General features: G+C 41.1%; 1 protein-coding gene across 2 annotated transcripts in view; it reads left to right on the top strand.

Moving 5' to 3' along the window:
- The window catches only part of LOC122530032 (homeobox protein abdominal-A homolog), a 137048-nt gene that overhangs the window by 43727 nt on the left and 76734 nt on the right, over positions 1 to 16587 (top strand). The window lies entirely within an intron of this gene.

Here is a 16587-nt window from a genome sequence, read left to right as displayed (position 1 = left end):
TTTTTTTTGTTTTCTTCGTAGAACAGTTAAACACCTGGTTTCTTTTCACGATACAGTTGTAGTCCAACTCGTGAACCATTCGTCGGAAGAACCGTGCGCACACACACTCTCAAACTTCTCTACAAATATACACACGCACACGAACACAACACATATACACGTACGATATGTAACACTCAATGTGTAAGCTCACTAGATGAAAATTCGCATACGTAACACACACATACATATACTCACACGTGTATCATTCGAGCGTAAAAACGAGGGGAAAAAAGCAACATACGAAAAATAAAAAAAAAAAAGATACCACGAAACCGAGAAATATTTAGGTCTTATAATTATTGTCTTTGCTGTACCTACGTTAAATGAATGGAAAAACAGCCGTGTATTACTTCAAGAGTTTCTTCGATGTAAATATTAACACTACGTAACGTTAACGTTGCTCAGTGAGCGAGGGGCTGCGGCGATCGATCGATTTAATCGGCGACCGGCGTTTAATCGAGATGTTGGGGAGAGGACAACTTGGTGTTGGTCGTTGGTCGTCGAGAGAGCCGCGGATCCTCGCATGCCGCTGGATGATACCTAATTAATGTAATGCTAGAACGATAAGAGAGCGTAGCTGTCCTTCAATACCTACCTTACCACGTTAAGAGTAATAAAAAAAAAAGAAAAAAAAAGTAACGGAATAATGAAGTCTCATGTCTACTGACTATTTCAAGAATTAGTATTATACCGTACGAGATGATATAAAAGGGTGACGACGACGAGGGTGGCGATTGACGATGACGAATGACAGGCGGGTAAAAAAGAAAAGGTAATCCATTGACAATGAATGTAAATGTATCCATTTTCGAAACTTGATGTAGAATTATACTCATAAGCTATATCTATGATATACAAACGAAATAAAAGCGTATAGTAAATTATAGAGTGCGTCAGTTTCTGCGAGACCTGATATACTACGCTCCTGAAAACGATACCTATTCTCTACGGTTCCTTTCTATCGCGATTAGGACAAAAACGTGTGAAACATTGAAGATTTTTGGGTGGTCTTACTTCGATAGAGTTAGAAGTTGTACGTATCCATAAATATTATATCCTTCAATAACGCGGAGGAAGGATTTGTATTTCAATTTTAAAAAGAATCGAAAATTACTATTTGCTCCGAAACAAAGCCCGAAATATTCAAAAGTGCAGTCTTTAATTAACTAGAAAGAAAGATTTCTACTTTAAATTTGAAAAGAATCGAAGATCGCGCATGGAAGAGGCGATCAGATGCAAACATTACGTTCGACCCGATGTCGTTAAAAAATATTCAAATACGTATACGAATGCCACTGGGAGACGTTCCTCGATATTTCGAGCAAAAGGTGGCGAAACGTCGGGAACGGTTCGCGATTTCTACCGATTCTCCGGGGCTAATTCCGAGAGTATCGAAGTTTACGTCTCGATTGGCCATTTCCAGCCACTGGGGTATTATAGCCAGAGCTCTCCGGTCGCAGCCCTCGCAAAACTCACCCCATCTCCACGCATTTTCGCCACTTTTACGCTCGGAGGGGCGGAACATTGAAATGGAAGCATCGAGTGGTCGCGTATGGCTGCAGATATTCCGAAATAACCGTATCGGTTTATGCGCCATGGTTCCCCAGGTTCTCCTCTCCGATGCGACAGTCACCCATTTGCCTTACAATCCTGATGTCCATTCCCCGTCCTTAACGTGTATTGTTCGATCTGTACGTTCCGACCTCTGGGAACTCTTATTTTCCCCTTTGCTGTAGATTCGCAGCTAACGATGCCAATAAAGTAATTAAAGAATCGAGTGTACCAAGGGTAGAAATTTTAAATGACTCGGTTGCTGCTGAAGGTGGTGGCATTATAAATAATTGTTTACATATAAATAATATTATAATATATAATAATAATATAATATAAATATTATATTATATAATAATTATACAATATATAATATATAGTTATAATATTATAATATAATATTTATATAAATAATTATTACTTTTTTAGTTCAGAAGTATAACGTATTATTTTCTAGTATAGAAATTTAATTTCACTGTCTTTCATTAATTTTTTTTAGACACAGAAGTATAAAAGCATATCTTTTAGTTTAGAAATTCAATGCAGAAGTCTTTTACTACTTTCTCAAAATAAAAGTATCCAATATGTTACGATATTTTTTTAGAAATTTAACGTATTATCTTTTCAGTTTAGCGTAGGATCCGTTCGTCGATTAATATCGTTTGTATTTAATATGTAGAAAGCAGATTTAACCAAGCAACGAAAAGCCACCCCAAAAAGAAGATGAAACGGAGCTTATCGATTTGCATGTTTCCGCGTAGTGCTCCGCCGCAACCCACGAGAATTACAAACAGTTCTGTACTTCCATTTCTTCGAAGCTTATTTCCTGATCACGTTAAAAGCTTCCTATAAAACGACGTAATACAAAGCGATTCGAAACAGAGCGTCGAAAGCGATAGGTCCGCGATACAATGGAGCAGATACAATTTGCAATTTCGTTTCCCGCTGGAAAACGTCGAAACAACAGGGATAATGTGCAATTTTCGTGCAACTCTCGGGATTGTTTCTTCCGTCATCTTTCTTTGCGTCTTCGCGAGAGGAAGTTGGGTTGTCTTGAACGAAGGATTGTTCGAGCGTCGTTAAAAATGAATGGATGGCTGCAAACAGTACGAGAACAATCGTAAAATTACGGTGTACAACTCGACGTGTAACGTAACGCGATGTTTCGAAAAATTTACGGCCTTTGTCGTATCGTCGATAAAGAACTCATAAACATCCTTGTAATTCGCCTGTAAACGGTTACACGTTTGTCTACGGTTCACCAGCACGGTACGGAACGAAAGGTCTATTACGGCGAAACAACAATTTTCTTGGTAAATCTTTGAATTCGCAAAGCGAATTTTTTTTAAATTTATTTTTTAAATTTAAAAGACTGAATGAATAATAATTAATTGAAAATGTTTGTCAGGCATCGAACCTTGATTCAAAAAACTCGGCCATTAAACCAAAGAAAAATAATATCGATCGAGCATTCCTACCATGTAACTACGTATAACGAACCATCAGAAATTAATGACTCACGAATAATTTTATTTTTTTACCCAAACTTCCACTTGTGTATAAATATCGATTACCTCGATGAAACGGGACCGCTCGAAGATTAGCCAACAGAGAACTGATTCAACCGACAGAGACGAGCGTAGTAAAAGTCCCGCGAACTACGTGGAAACCGAAAATCGTTTCTAATTATAATTTTCCGCGAACAGGTTCCACGGTATGCGCGAAATGCTCATTATCCACGTGCCAGCGAAACTAAGCTCGCGTTCACCTCTCTATCGCCGCGTATAACTTCCCATTTCGAATTATCTGTTTCTCGTCAAGAGTAAAGAGTAGTTTAGTCAGCGGCGTCCAGGCTGAAACGAATGGCGGAACACGCGTTGACACCCACCCTTATCGCGCAGATGTATCGGGCATCTTATATTACGGGGGATTTACGAACGTGGCTGGCGTCCGCGTATATATTCTTGCCTAGCCGGACGGATGAAAAAGCACGTTTTAATGGAAGCAGCGATTAAGGATGTCGCGGCCGACGCGACAACGGCGAGGCTGAATTAATAAAACGCGTAACTTATGGGAGACGTTTGGGAAATTTAGATGTTGGCATTCATTGAATACGGTGTGGTGGAAAAGCTTGTTAATCCCGTGGCTCGTGGAGGCGACGCGAGAATTGAAGAAACCGTAATGGTGAATAAATTGAGTGTATTACGAGTAATTTGTGTTAACTTTTGATTAATTAATATCTAATATCTAATTTGGTAATTAATATCGGATGTCGTGTGGAAACTTTCAATCGTGAATTGAGATTTTCTTCTTCGAGTGATATACGCAATGTGTTACAGATTGATACAGTTGAATTGATTATAAAATATACGTGCTTAATAGAAACAGCAATTAAGAGTGTTCATTGATTGAATTAATAAAACACGTTTACGAATTTAGTTTCGAAAATCTTGACTCGCGGGAGCAATGTTAAAAATTGATATTAAAACATTAAAATTAAAAATTGGTAACAATGAATAATATAACAGTAAATAAGTTGTGCAAAATTAAAAATTATTCGTGTCACTTATTGAAGTCGTGACTTGAAATATTTTCGCGTGACGTGCATTGTGTTCTGAATAATAAATTGAAATATATTGAATAATAAATTGAAATATATTGAATAATAAAAGCTTTAGCAATGTCAACGGACTGGTAGAATAAAGTCATGGAAAAGACCCTCGCATTCACGCGTTCTAAATCCCTCGGAGTTTTCCTGGAGGGGTAACATAAAAGCTCTTACATACGCAATTCCGTAAAGAACGAGAAAACGTTCCATTACGATCTAAGAAAACACGCGTGGCTCACGTCTATTTTACGCAGATTTAATAATATTAATCCACGTTTAAAACTTCCATAGCGATTGGTCATTGTTGCCACAGAATTATTTTATTTTATTTCGAGAAATAAAAGAAAAAGAAAAGATTCATTCTTAATTTTTATCCTTAATATATTCCACGTGACAAGTACTTTCTTCGTGCTTTTCTGAACCAGTAACGTATATATTATACTACCGTGTGTAATATAATTATCTCAATTCGATACGAAGGTATAAAAACGAGAAGAATCGGATTCTTCATCAGCATAGGATAGAAACAGTTCAATACCTCTATTCGCTGACAACCTATCCTCGAATACCAGTTCGTAACTAAACCGGGGAACCTTCCAGCTCGTCCAAAACGTATTCAAAAACGTATATCTCAACGTCCCCCTTCCAATGTCCAACGAGCGACAACCCGTAACGACCGCGGCAACGAGCAAGCGAAATCTCGTTTATCCCCGAGGAACCTCTCGGTACACACAGACCCGAGAGAGAGAGAGAGAGCGGTAATTCATCGGATCAGTCGCGAGTGTCCTGCAATCTTATTTTCCACGGTGGAGAACGATCCGGACCGGCATTGTCCCCGCGGCCGAATGAAAATGGTGGCTCCTTGCGCTATCCGCGGCCCTCCTTGTCCCTGTCCCGGTGTTTTTTCAGGAAGAGGGTCGTGCCGGTTCCCGGCGAGCAACGGCATTGCCAATCTGCGAGACTGGCGTAAGCCACGCGGATGGAATATTAATTCGTGGGGTTAGGGTTTTCTGCACTAGTATGGCGCACGTACCGTGAGCGTCACGTACACGTGTGTACTGACGTACACACACACACACACACACACACACAGGCTCGTGACTGCTCGTACATCCACGTCGCGCGCGGAAAATATATATGCTCCGGGCGTGCGAGCCTTCCATCCCGTTTTTCCTTCCCTTTAGTTATTGGTTTCGTCGGCCAGATAGTCTACGCGAGAGGGAGAGAAGTGGCGGACCAGTCGGCTGGCGAAACAGCCAAGGGGTGAGCAGTGTTGGCAAACACTAGCGGGGTAAAAGGTGTCGAGGCTCCCACGAGGCACTTTAACTTTCGCCGGGTGGATCTTCGGCGATTCCGTTTTCTCATTGACAATGATGAACTCGTGATAATGGTAATTAATGTGATTAATATAGTTAGAAAAAAAGATGTACATGGGATGTACATGTGACTTGTACAATCCCCAAAGATTGTCCTCGTGAATCATATGGTTTCAAACAGAACCCTAATGTAGATTAAGTTGCTTAATCAAGGTATACGATATAAAAAACGTGATATGATTCACTCGCATCACTTTTTGCCCGTTGTCTCAACGAACTGTGAATATGTACTTGTAAAAATGTAGAAGCGTTACCATTTCAGTTACTGATTCTCATGTATATCCAACAACGACTAGACAAAATAAATTTGAACGAGTGTTTTCCTTGGAGCTGACTGAAACACGTGTGCGATGAAAAGGTGTTTTCTGCGAAAATTTCACGGTATTTAAGAGGAAACGTTTCGCTATAGATGTTTCAAATTACACTTTTCCTTCGTGATTTTTCACCCTCTCGACGAACCCGTGGCGGGGAACGATTCGTAGCACTCCTTTCACGGAGTCGATCGTAACTGTGTTACCCGCAGGGTGTGGCTCGATTACCTTAAACGTTTCTATTTCTTGTATCACATGTGAAATTAGCAAACAACGTCCATTGTTGCTTATTAGAACGACAGTATGTACCTAATGTAACAACGACGAAGACAAAATTAGATTAAATTTACGTTTTGAATTATCATTTATCACCGATTCATAAATTAAATTTATTGATGCTCTACTTTCTTCTTTTAAAGGATACTTAATCATCAAATCATTTATACCTAATTGCGGTAATATAATGTGGAAGATTCAAAAGCCAATCTAAGTCTGGAGGCTTTTTCAAGGAAAGTAAGTCTCAATGAACATAAATGAAGACGTATATTCAAAATTAATAAAAAGAAATCACGTTAAAAATCACGCGATGTTACAGCAGCGTTATAGAATACACGAGTTCTGTCTCACAAATCAGAAAACAAATTTAAAGAACAACTTCTTGTATACTCGCGAATTTTTTTCGACTGATTGTTATTAAACCTTAACCTCTGTACAAGGATTATGATCATTATCATTAAAACCAATTTTATTTATTCTCTCGCGATGTGCAACAACGTCCATTCACAATGATTATATATATTCATTGAACGATCGAGGATCAAAGAACCGAAAGGCAATCGTTCACACAGCTTCGTCCTTACAATTGTTTCGCGCGGGCAGGTTTATTATCACGGTTCATTTTTTTTTTTTTTTCTGTTATCTCGTAACACCGCAGTTCACGCTCTTCGCGAAGACGCGCGTTCATCTCCGCTTCGTTAACGGATCGGTACGCGGCAGCTTCTGCGAATCGTGGTTCTTTATCGCGTTCGAGCGGCAACCGCGTGCACGACCTCTTGCACTCTCGCTTGATCCACGATCCTGACTCTGTATCCAGATTCCCCGTTTTGGCCACTGCCACTGATCTAAGATTCTCCGGCCACTTTGCTCGGAGAATTTTAAAACGACCCGCGAGACTTCACAGTTGCTCTGTATTTTTCTGTGCGTTTTGGAAGAAACAGATTCTCCGAGAATTGATCGAAGAATTCGGCACGTTGAGTCACAGTGACAAAATTCAATCGGATTGAATTACTGTAATCTGCAAGAATACGTGAATCGGTCCTCGAATTCGAGGGTTTAAATTTATATTTGTAATTTTAGATTTATACAGTCGATGGTGCATTAATGTACATCATACACTGCAACAAAGTTTCGAGTACCCTTTTCCTCCCTGATGAAATGGATGAAATTTGTGTTTACTTCATTTGTCAAAACTCTAACACGATCCAAACATTCAGGCTCCTCCAAATCGTATCATTCACGTATCGCCTAGCGGAACATTTACAGAATAGCGGATCAAGCGTTAAGGGCGCACCTAAAAGCCGAGTTCGCTCGTTAATTCCGCGAGAGAAAGAAGCTGGTAACCCAGGAGAGGCATTCCGCCAGCAGTAGTTTCGGAGAATTACTCACGGTCTTCGAGACCGAGCCCCGAGGTGTAATTCAACGAAAGCGATGGAATACGCGGGGCCCCGCGCGTGTAAGTGGGACTCGCGTCGCGTCTACGAGAGTTGTTATCGCGGTTTCCCCCCCGTTCTCGCAACGTTTTCGGCCCGGGACTAATTGAGATCGTATGTTTTCGGTGTTTATGGACGGTTCGGTCGACGGTGCGATGCAAATCGGCGCGATTCAGGGGGTCGGCTCGCGAGGACAGTCGAACGCCGGCGCGCTCGGTTTGTTCGATCGTTGAAGATCGAGGCCAAGAAGCGCGACAACTGTCCCCCTTAACGATTTCCAGGGTCGTCGCGTAAATAGCCGCGTTAACGCTGCCACTTAATAGCTATAATAGTCACCTAAATACGGATTTCAATTTACGCCGAATGCCGCGGAACGATCATCGATACATATTGGCCGTGTAAACGGAATTTATCGCGTCCCTTCGTTGCTTACTTAACGCAGGCCGCCGCTTTTCGCGGCCAGTAAAGTCGCCTTTACCTCCTCGCTTTATGCGAACTCGTCGCCGCGAATCTTGCGGCATCGATGATCATCTCGCGTGCATTTCTAATAGATCTTGATTATCTGCGTGTGTACTCTCGTGATGAAACTAAAATCGCACGTAATTCAGTCTTCCGCATCGCTTAATTTTGGAATTTTTAATTCGATTTAATTTTGTTACTAATCAGAGATCGTGCAGAATATAAAATTAAATTAAATTTCTGTAAACAGTACGAATTATTATACTACTATAATTACACGGTTAATTGGGGCTACTATCTATTTTCAAGAATACGTATTTGAAAGATATCGAATAATGTTAAATGTAAGTTATTCATCTTGGAATACGTATGATAATTGTAAATGTGACTTGGACAATTTTTTTCTTTCTCTAAAGTACAAATGATAAAAAAGAAAAAAAAAAAGAAAAAGAGGACGAAACGACGAGAAGAAAAAAGAAATGACGAAAGAAAGCGTGCGAAGTACCCCTGGAAACAATTCGACTCGTCCCTCAAGGCGAGGCTCCGAGAAAGTCGACGGTGCGAAAGTGCAGCCATAAAAATTTCACGTTTTTAAAAAGACAGGGTTGAAGAAAGGCCCTTTGATCTCGACTTTCCTTTTTTTGCAACCGCGGCTGTCGTCTCTCCAGCGCTTTTACAAGGGAATACTTTTTTTTGGCCAATGACGGAAGCCTTTCCCTTCCGTCAACCGGGCTATCTTGATTGTGAAAAGTTTCTACGCGTCGTGTCGGTTGCCCGGGGTTAATCGTCCCGGACAGTTCGTGTTCCGTAAACGACTCGTCACCACGCTCCTCGTTTCGCGACTGCATCGTGATTTTCTGCGGAATACTCCGCCGCGCGTGATTATGTGTGTGCCGCGTAAATAAAAATTTTCACAAGAGAGTGGCGATCGTGAGATACGTGTGAAAGTGCAACGTGATTACGCGCTGCAGTCTGAGCCGATCTGAATCACGAGTGAAGAATAACGACGATGATTTGTTAAATAAAACCGTATCAAGATCGTGGTGCTTATAATTGCAGAGTGCTCAACAAAAAAATGTTCACGGAGGAATGAATGTTTTAAAATTGAAAACTGTTTTAATGTTAATTTATCGTTAGTTTTGTGTGTTATTTGTCTTCTAATATCTTCCTCCATTTTTTTCTTTATTACAAGATATGTATTATCTGTAATAATTTCGCGTAACGAATTATATAAATATGTCTTTTCTTCATCTGTGTTGTTACGTTTCCTACGTTGAGTTACGGGGAAATTTCATCTGACATAAATAACTTGATCGGTATCCAAATTTTCAAGAACCAAATGATATAACAAGAGCGTATGTCTTCTAGCGTGGAGTATATTTTCTCCTAATCGTTTTCGTTCTTATACAGCAACCCATTTCGGGTGCTGATTGCACGCCTAAAAATAATGAAAAAAAGTCATATAAATATATGTCCTATCTGTCTTCGTTTATGAGATATAATGAATTTTATAAACAGAGCAAACTCTAGTAAGCTAGTTTTACCTAGGGGTGGTATATTCAATTTTCATAATAATCATAAGGGATGAAGAAAACCCACATGTTATTGTGCATTCAAGACAACACCAGTTTAGTTAACTATTTTAGTTAATTACTTAACCAGTTTAGTTAATTATTCAGTTATGGGCAGAAATAATCGATAAATTTTTAATTGGACCCTGTATACCCAAAGTTATTCAAAAACTGAGCATCAAATTTCGCTCCATTGTTTCACGAGCTTCGCTGTACAGTCGCCAGACTGTCCACGACGGTTTCAGTCTGAACCTCCCAGGTCACGGCCTCCGAGCTTTCCCAAGGACCGCCACTGTACCGCCTCTTGGTTCCTCGAACGAATACGCGTACCTCGGCATTGTCTGCGCCTTGTTCGAAACAGGACTTGGCAGTAAATCACGATTCGCTGAAGTGCGTGCTCGAGTTCTTCTGGATGTCGTTGGGCGTCGAACGCGTATTCTTAAGTATCGTGCTCGAAGATCCTTGTCGAACACTGTCCAGACATTGGGCTAGGAGAACCCCTCTCGTTTGACATTTCGCAGACAAACTCCCTCCGTGAAAACGTGCATTCGAAACGTGAAAGTATCGAGCGAAAGAACTGAAACCACCCTCCAAATGGCCGCGGCCATTTTGCGCGAACGCTCGTTATTCCCTCCTTCGTTTCTCTTCTCTGCGCTCTTCGTGTAATTTCTTCTTCTTTTTTTTTTTTTCTTTTTCCCACGAGGAGGAACGTTAGGCCTGCCAGATACGAGATAGGACAGATAGGGATGCTAGATTGGCTGTAACGATCGCTATATCGCCGAGCACACGCGTGTCGCAAAGTCGAGGTGTCCCTCCTGTCACGAATTCTTCGCCGCGTAATTGGCCCGGTCGAGTAAATTGCACCGGGGCCAGATTACGTGGAACGTGTTGCGAATTACGGTGGGCAGGGAGGGAAACGTGTCCACGGAAACGACTGCGAACCGTTGACACGTAACATTTCCGTTTTCTCCTTACTGCATCGCCTTTTCCCTCCCCTTACGTTCATCAAAGAGAAACGCCACTTTGAGTTGTTGCAGATCCGGACGAACGTTTTGCAGCATGATAGCGAGGCGTCGGTTATTTGGACAGTGTCGTTTGGCGAAGAGAAACAAACGATTCGTACACCGCGATTTATGTTCTCGTATTACGCTGTAACGTGCCTCTGAATTACACGATCGTCTGTGAGCAGAATTTTCGTTTACTTATATGAAAGAAGGAGGTTATTAGTCAATTGCAGTTATTCACTCCAATTTGGTAATTAATGTCGAGCCTTATTATTAAGTTTAATGATATAGTGATTGACAGAATTTTGTAATGATACGTTGACGAAATGCAAGATTTTGAAGAAACTTTGCGAAATTGTCATTTTGTTCGTCGTTCCTTTCTTTATTGTATAATTAATTCATTTTCTCGCCGCTCGATCCCATACTCTGTTACTTCAATTTGTACCGTTTTAGTATGAATCGTACAAAAAGAGTGCACGAATATGTAATTTTCAAGTTACACGATGTTACAGAGGATTAAAGATAAAAGAATCGCGGGTTTGGTTTTGCACGCTCTTTTGATGTCGTGCGCGGGATAATTATGAATAATAATAAAATTGCATCTCGTTCCATCAATTTATTCCGTATCGGGAATAAATTGCATGGGCATCGGCTGCAGTAATTATCGTCTGCAGATACGCTCGTTCCGACTCTGAAAATTTCTAGATCGCGAGTTTTTATTAATCTCAACTTGAAGCCTTGAGTTCCGTGAGCGTAACTTTTGTATTATTCATGCGTGAACAGGAGGCCGCGGTCAAAAATAGAAAGCTCCGGGCGTTGGTTCGTAGTGGAAAAATAGCCAACGGGTAATTAATTAGCTGCAATCATTCAATTAACGAAACTATTCGCGTATTGCGAGGTCGAACGCAATGGGAGAACGACGTCAACATAAAAGAGAGAAAGAGCGAAATTCATCCGCATAGATGTACGATATAACCTGGCGATCGATTAGATCGAACATGAGTCGAATCATTGCGCACTCTCCTCTCACGAAATATAAATATTTAATCAAAGGTTGATTCGCAAACCGTGATTAACAGTCGTGAATGAAGCTGATTGATCAGATCGTTGTTATCACGACTTTTATATCATATGTAAGTAACTTACATTTTGTCTTAGAAGACACAAAGAGATTAGATTGAAATATATAATACTTAATTTTTATATTATATTTTAGTATTCTTTGTTTGACAGTATAATCTAAATTGTAAGTGATTCGCTTTGTTGAAGATTCCTGAAAGTCGACAAAATTTATTCTTACTCGAATCATTTTAAAATGAATTCGTCGATTATTTATTAGAATTATTAAAATTACGGATAAGATACAAACGATTCAGTATTTAGTCGTGGGTATTTGTTTTTAATTTTATCGACGTCAGCTGGTTTAATTTAATTATTCGACGCGACGTTGAGAAACAATCAAAGTGATCTCTTCATTGACCAACGACAAAATATTCGTCAAAGAGCCTCGACTCGACAGAAACAAGATATGTATTTACTTCGTGCGATTTCAGAGAAGCGTAATACAATTAATCGTTCCCTAATTATTACGTCGTCCCTTTCTTATATATCTTATACCTACTTATCTGCTTTCTTATATACTTCTCTTCTTTCGATACTGGTTATCTGCTTCAGTTTATTTCCATGTGATTCAAACGTTATATTTTTATCTCCAGTTGCTTACGTTCTCTCCTTTAACCCGTAATGTAAACAAAATAATAATTATCCCTTAATAATAATTATCTCTAACATTAACGTTATAACGATCCTAAAAAAAAAAAACCGATGAGTTTCCTTGAGTATTTACATCCACTTAAAATCATATGACGTCAGACAGTCACAGTTCTCGGTCACTAACTACTAAAACTCTCAAAATGTCGGAATCACGTCATCAATCGCTGAGAATCACACGAAAACCGTCACAAATCACCGAAAATCGCTGACAGTCACGTCGTCGGCTTTCAGTTCTTGGAATATCGAAGCGTATAATAAACTGAAGCGTATCAAACGAATGATAAAACAGTGTTTAGATAACGGAATCACGGATATAACGCGCTGTGTAAAAACGTCCCGTTTGGCAGCGACTTTATTTTCCATACGTTTCGAAGTGACAATTACGAGGCGAGCGTATATAATGGCGGCGCATCAGCCCGAGACACAAGAACAGTGATCTCTCCCTCTGTTTAGAATCTTTCTCTATCCTCGCGATTCCATCGTGTTTGTTATCTCTTCTCTTTCTTCTCCCTCTGTTCCTTCCCTTCTTCTCTCTCTCTCTCTTTTCCTTTTTTTTCATCATTCGATTATAAAACAAACGTCGGGACGATAATCGCGCGAAGACACGCGTGGTATCTTAACGCGACCGCAAATAATACGTAATACGGTTTATGGCCATAATCAACGTTTCATAATGGCACTTAAGCATCCACTTGTTGATACCATTTATGGCTATTGTATGGTGTTACATGTGTAAAACGGTCACACGGAGGTCGCTACCGACACGCACCCGTTCAAACTCTGTTAACGTTAATACCGCGTACACACGCACGCGGATTTACAAACTGTGAACACGCTCGTCGCCTCCTAAAAAGCGATCGTCCAACTTACTTCGCCGGGCCAACGTGAGAAACGCGCGGTTCCACAATGTAGGAACTTTAATTTCGTGCGTCGTGTCGTTAGGTATCTATTGTGTTCGAATCGTAGGCGCGCTTGTCGTGCATTGCGATTTAACAATCGAGTCACGTGTGTCTGAATTCGATTTTAGTCGTTAGTCACGCCGACAGTTGCGAAGTGTAAGAATTTGGGTGTTGTCGTCTTGTTAGGTTTTTTGTTACATTTATTCGGAGATGGTTCTTCGTAACTTGGAAACAGTTGTTGACAGTGTTGAAATTTGTCGTACAGGCGGCACGAATCGTAATCAGGATTTAGTATTGTAACTTTGATACGAGTGTGTCTCGTATTTTGTTGGGAGTAAAATAGTCATGGAACAGCCATCATAGTCACAATAATTATTCTGTGTCTTTGTTAATGTGTGATTGATATACGTGAAAAGACAGTGGTAAAGAGTGACAAAACCTATGCCTAAGTTCTGAAGGAACTCCCAGGAGAGTCAAGTCAAGTTTTAATAGAAGATTCTGTGTGATTCTTAAACATTAACTCGATCAGTTATGACAGCATTGAATCTTCTAAGGAGACACGGATGTTGCGTGAGTATTGTTTCCTATATTCATCTCTAGACTGCGGATTTTCATGCAAATTTTCATTGAAACGATTTAAAAAAAAGAGAAAAAAGGATAGAACCTAGACAGACAGCTTATTTCACGTAATAAATATAACAATATTGTATTTTGAATACAACACGTACATTCTGTGTATTTTTGTACTTTCAAATCTCCCACAAATGTATAAAAATCCGCAGTCTAAATAAAATATATAACGATCCCGACTGTTCATAAATTGACAGAGAAAAAAACGAATTGTGCGTCGAGAAACTAATGAACGAACGAAGAACACACGAATCGTACAGTTGAGGACGATCTATCAGCGACGCGATAAAGTTACAAGGCGAAGCGGTGGGATAATTTCCATAGATTCGACCGCCGGGCAGATTTCTATCAGACAGAGCTGAGGGGCGCAATAACATGCCGCGCCGGATAAGTTCGGTCATACCGCGGCAGATAAGGGGTTGGAGTTAAGAAAAGAGCATTACTTTCGTAGTAAACACGCAAATATTTCTGGAAACAATGGAAAGAGCACCATCGCTGATCCTGATCGTTCGGGATTCTTCAGTGGAACCGAGCCATCCCCCGGATAGAAATGTTTTGCAGCGTCGAACTTATCTCTCTGCTTTTAACCTCCTCCCCTCGACCCGCGGCGTTTCTCCGACGACAGCGTCTCTGTGTCGTTCGACAACGTTTTGGCACTAGTTGCCACGACCGGCAATTTCTCAGGAAATTTGCTTATCGCCTCGTCCTCGAAATTTCACTGTCCGATATATTCGACGAGACTGTGCGTCTTCAAGGATGAAAAGCAAAATTAATGTCGTCGCGAAACGACGAAAGATGATTTGCCGTTTCTAAAGGCAATTTAGATTTCGTGTACGATACGAAGGTACTCGTAAAAAGATACGCGATCAGCTGTTCAACTATTTTTTTACACTGCTGGCAATGATCGACGGATTAAATTGAATCGGATTGAATGAAATCAAAGGATGCCCTGCCTGGCGTCCATTCGTTTCCAAATATCTAGAACTTCTGTTCTTTCGAAATTCCTTGATAAACAGTTACGTTATTTCGTTACGAAACGATGTTACGAAACACGAAAATAATAATCTGACTCGTTTGAACCGCGAATTATCTGCGTATTCGCAAAATGTTATGTTACGGCATGTGCCTGAGATCCAGCGATGAACAACAAATGCAACGGAAAGAAAGTTGGGAAACTTCGGTTTTCTTTTTTCAAAATGGTGGGTAGAACGTTTTAACTTAACGGAGAGCGGAATGCTAAACGCTGATAATTTATTGCTTATTTAGAGAGACGAGACGGTATCTATTTTGTGAAATCGAAGAGGCATCCGAGATAGGGAGGGACGATTCGCGACCCGATATTCAGACAGGCGATATCATTCGCGTTCGGGGAGCAGCGTGCGCTCGCGGCATCTAGATTCCGATGAACGGGCGAGCCGCGATGGCGTATTGATCTTTTTAGTGGCGTAGCGTCTCCACAGACGCAATCCAACCGCTGGTGCAGACTAAAGGTCTACATTTCCCTGGAGACGGATACATTCCGCTATTCCTATAACACGCAATTTGATCAGGGAATATTGCGTTCGCGGATACACACGGCTCCGCGATGTGCAACGGCCATCGACGAGAGATAGACGAACAACGTACAGAAAGACCCGTGCGCGCCGATAAAACACGCAGCGCGAGTTTATACTCTTGTCGTCGGCCGCGAGAATCCCGGCCCTGGACCAATTTAACGCTCGCATACACACGCCATTGCGCTCGTGTACATTATTTATTATATTATACATACATACATACACACACACACACACACACACACACACACACACACATATATATATACATCCACGGGAACGCCCAACCATATACAAGGCTGTAGCTGTTAGACTCTGGTCGCAAGATTGTAAAAATTTAGCAAATTTGTCGAATCATAAAAACTTAGCCAATGTTACTCCGTATCTTAATTTTTAATAATCGACCAGAGCTGACCGAGAAATTAAGAATCGAGAATAAAAGAGTGAAACCGGCAACAGAAACAATACGATTCGGATAGACGGTATTTTTGAGGGATCTGTAAGTAAGAAGGATGAGCGGCCGTCGGGTGACGTGTCGCGGCTTACTGCTAGCGCCACTCCGTCTAGCCCGACGTCTACGCTCTGTCAACTCTGTTTTATATTTAATCCGGGCCGCTTTAGCAAGCAGTAAACAAACACTGTATCGCATAAGCGCCGCTCGAATTAGCCTCGATACCATTTCAAACGGCCGACTCGCATTTATGAAGATGACCGGGGATGCTGGCCCACCCGAGAGAATTCCACGTATATACGTAGAAAGTTGGTGAACGGAACGCGAGCAGCGCAGGTGGGGAAGGAAGAGTGCCGAAAGCGCCACGGTATAGTGTAGTAGTTTGACGGGGCAATCGTGGTGGGGGGTGAAATAGTAGTGGGGCGAACCACCAGAGGGAACTGGTGGGGATATGGCTGACGTCACAAAGTGCCATGGCACCGCCTACCAGCATGCAATGGGCGGGAGTCTGCAGACAATTTACGAGCTTCGATCGCGACGACATCTAGTGACGGCGCCACGAACTTAACCGACCTCACCGGTGGCCATTACGATCCCACGATTGGCTGAATAAGCGGTACAACGCGAATCAGACGACTGTTTAAATA

Source organism: Frieseomelitta varia, unplaced genomic scaffold (genome assembly GCF_011392965.1).
Source record: "Frieseomelitta varia isolate USP_RPSP 00005682 unplaced genomic scaffold, Fvar_1.2 scaffold_321, whole genome shotgun sequence".
In the NCBI taxonomy this organism is placed as follows: Eukaryota; Metazoa; Arthropoda; class Insecta; order Hymenoptera; family Apidae; genus Frieseomelitta; species Frieseomelitta varia.
This window is presented reverse-complemented; position numbering and strand designations above follow the sequence as displayed.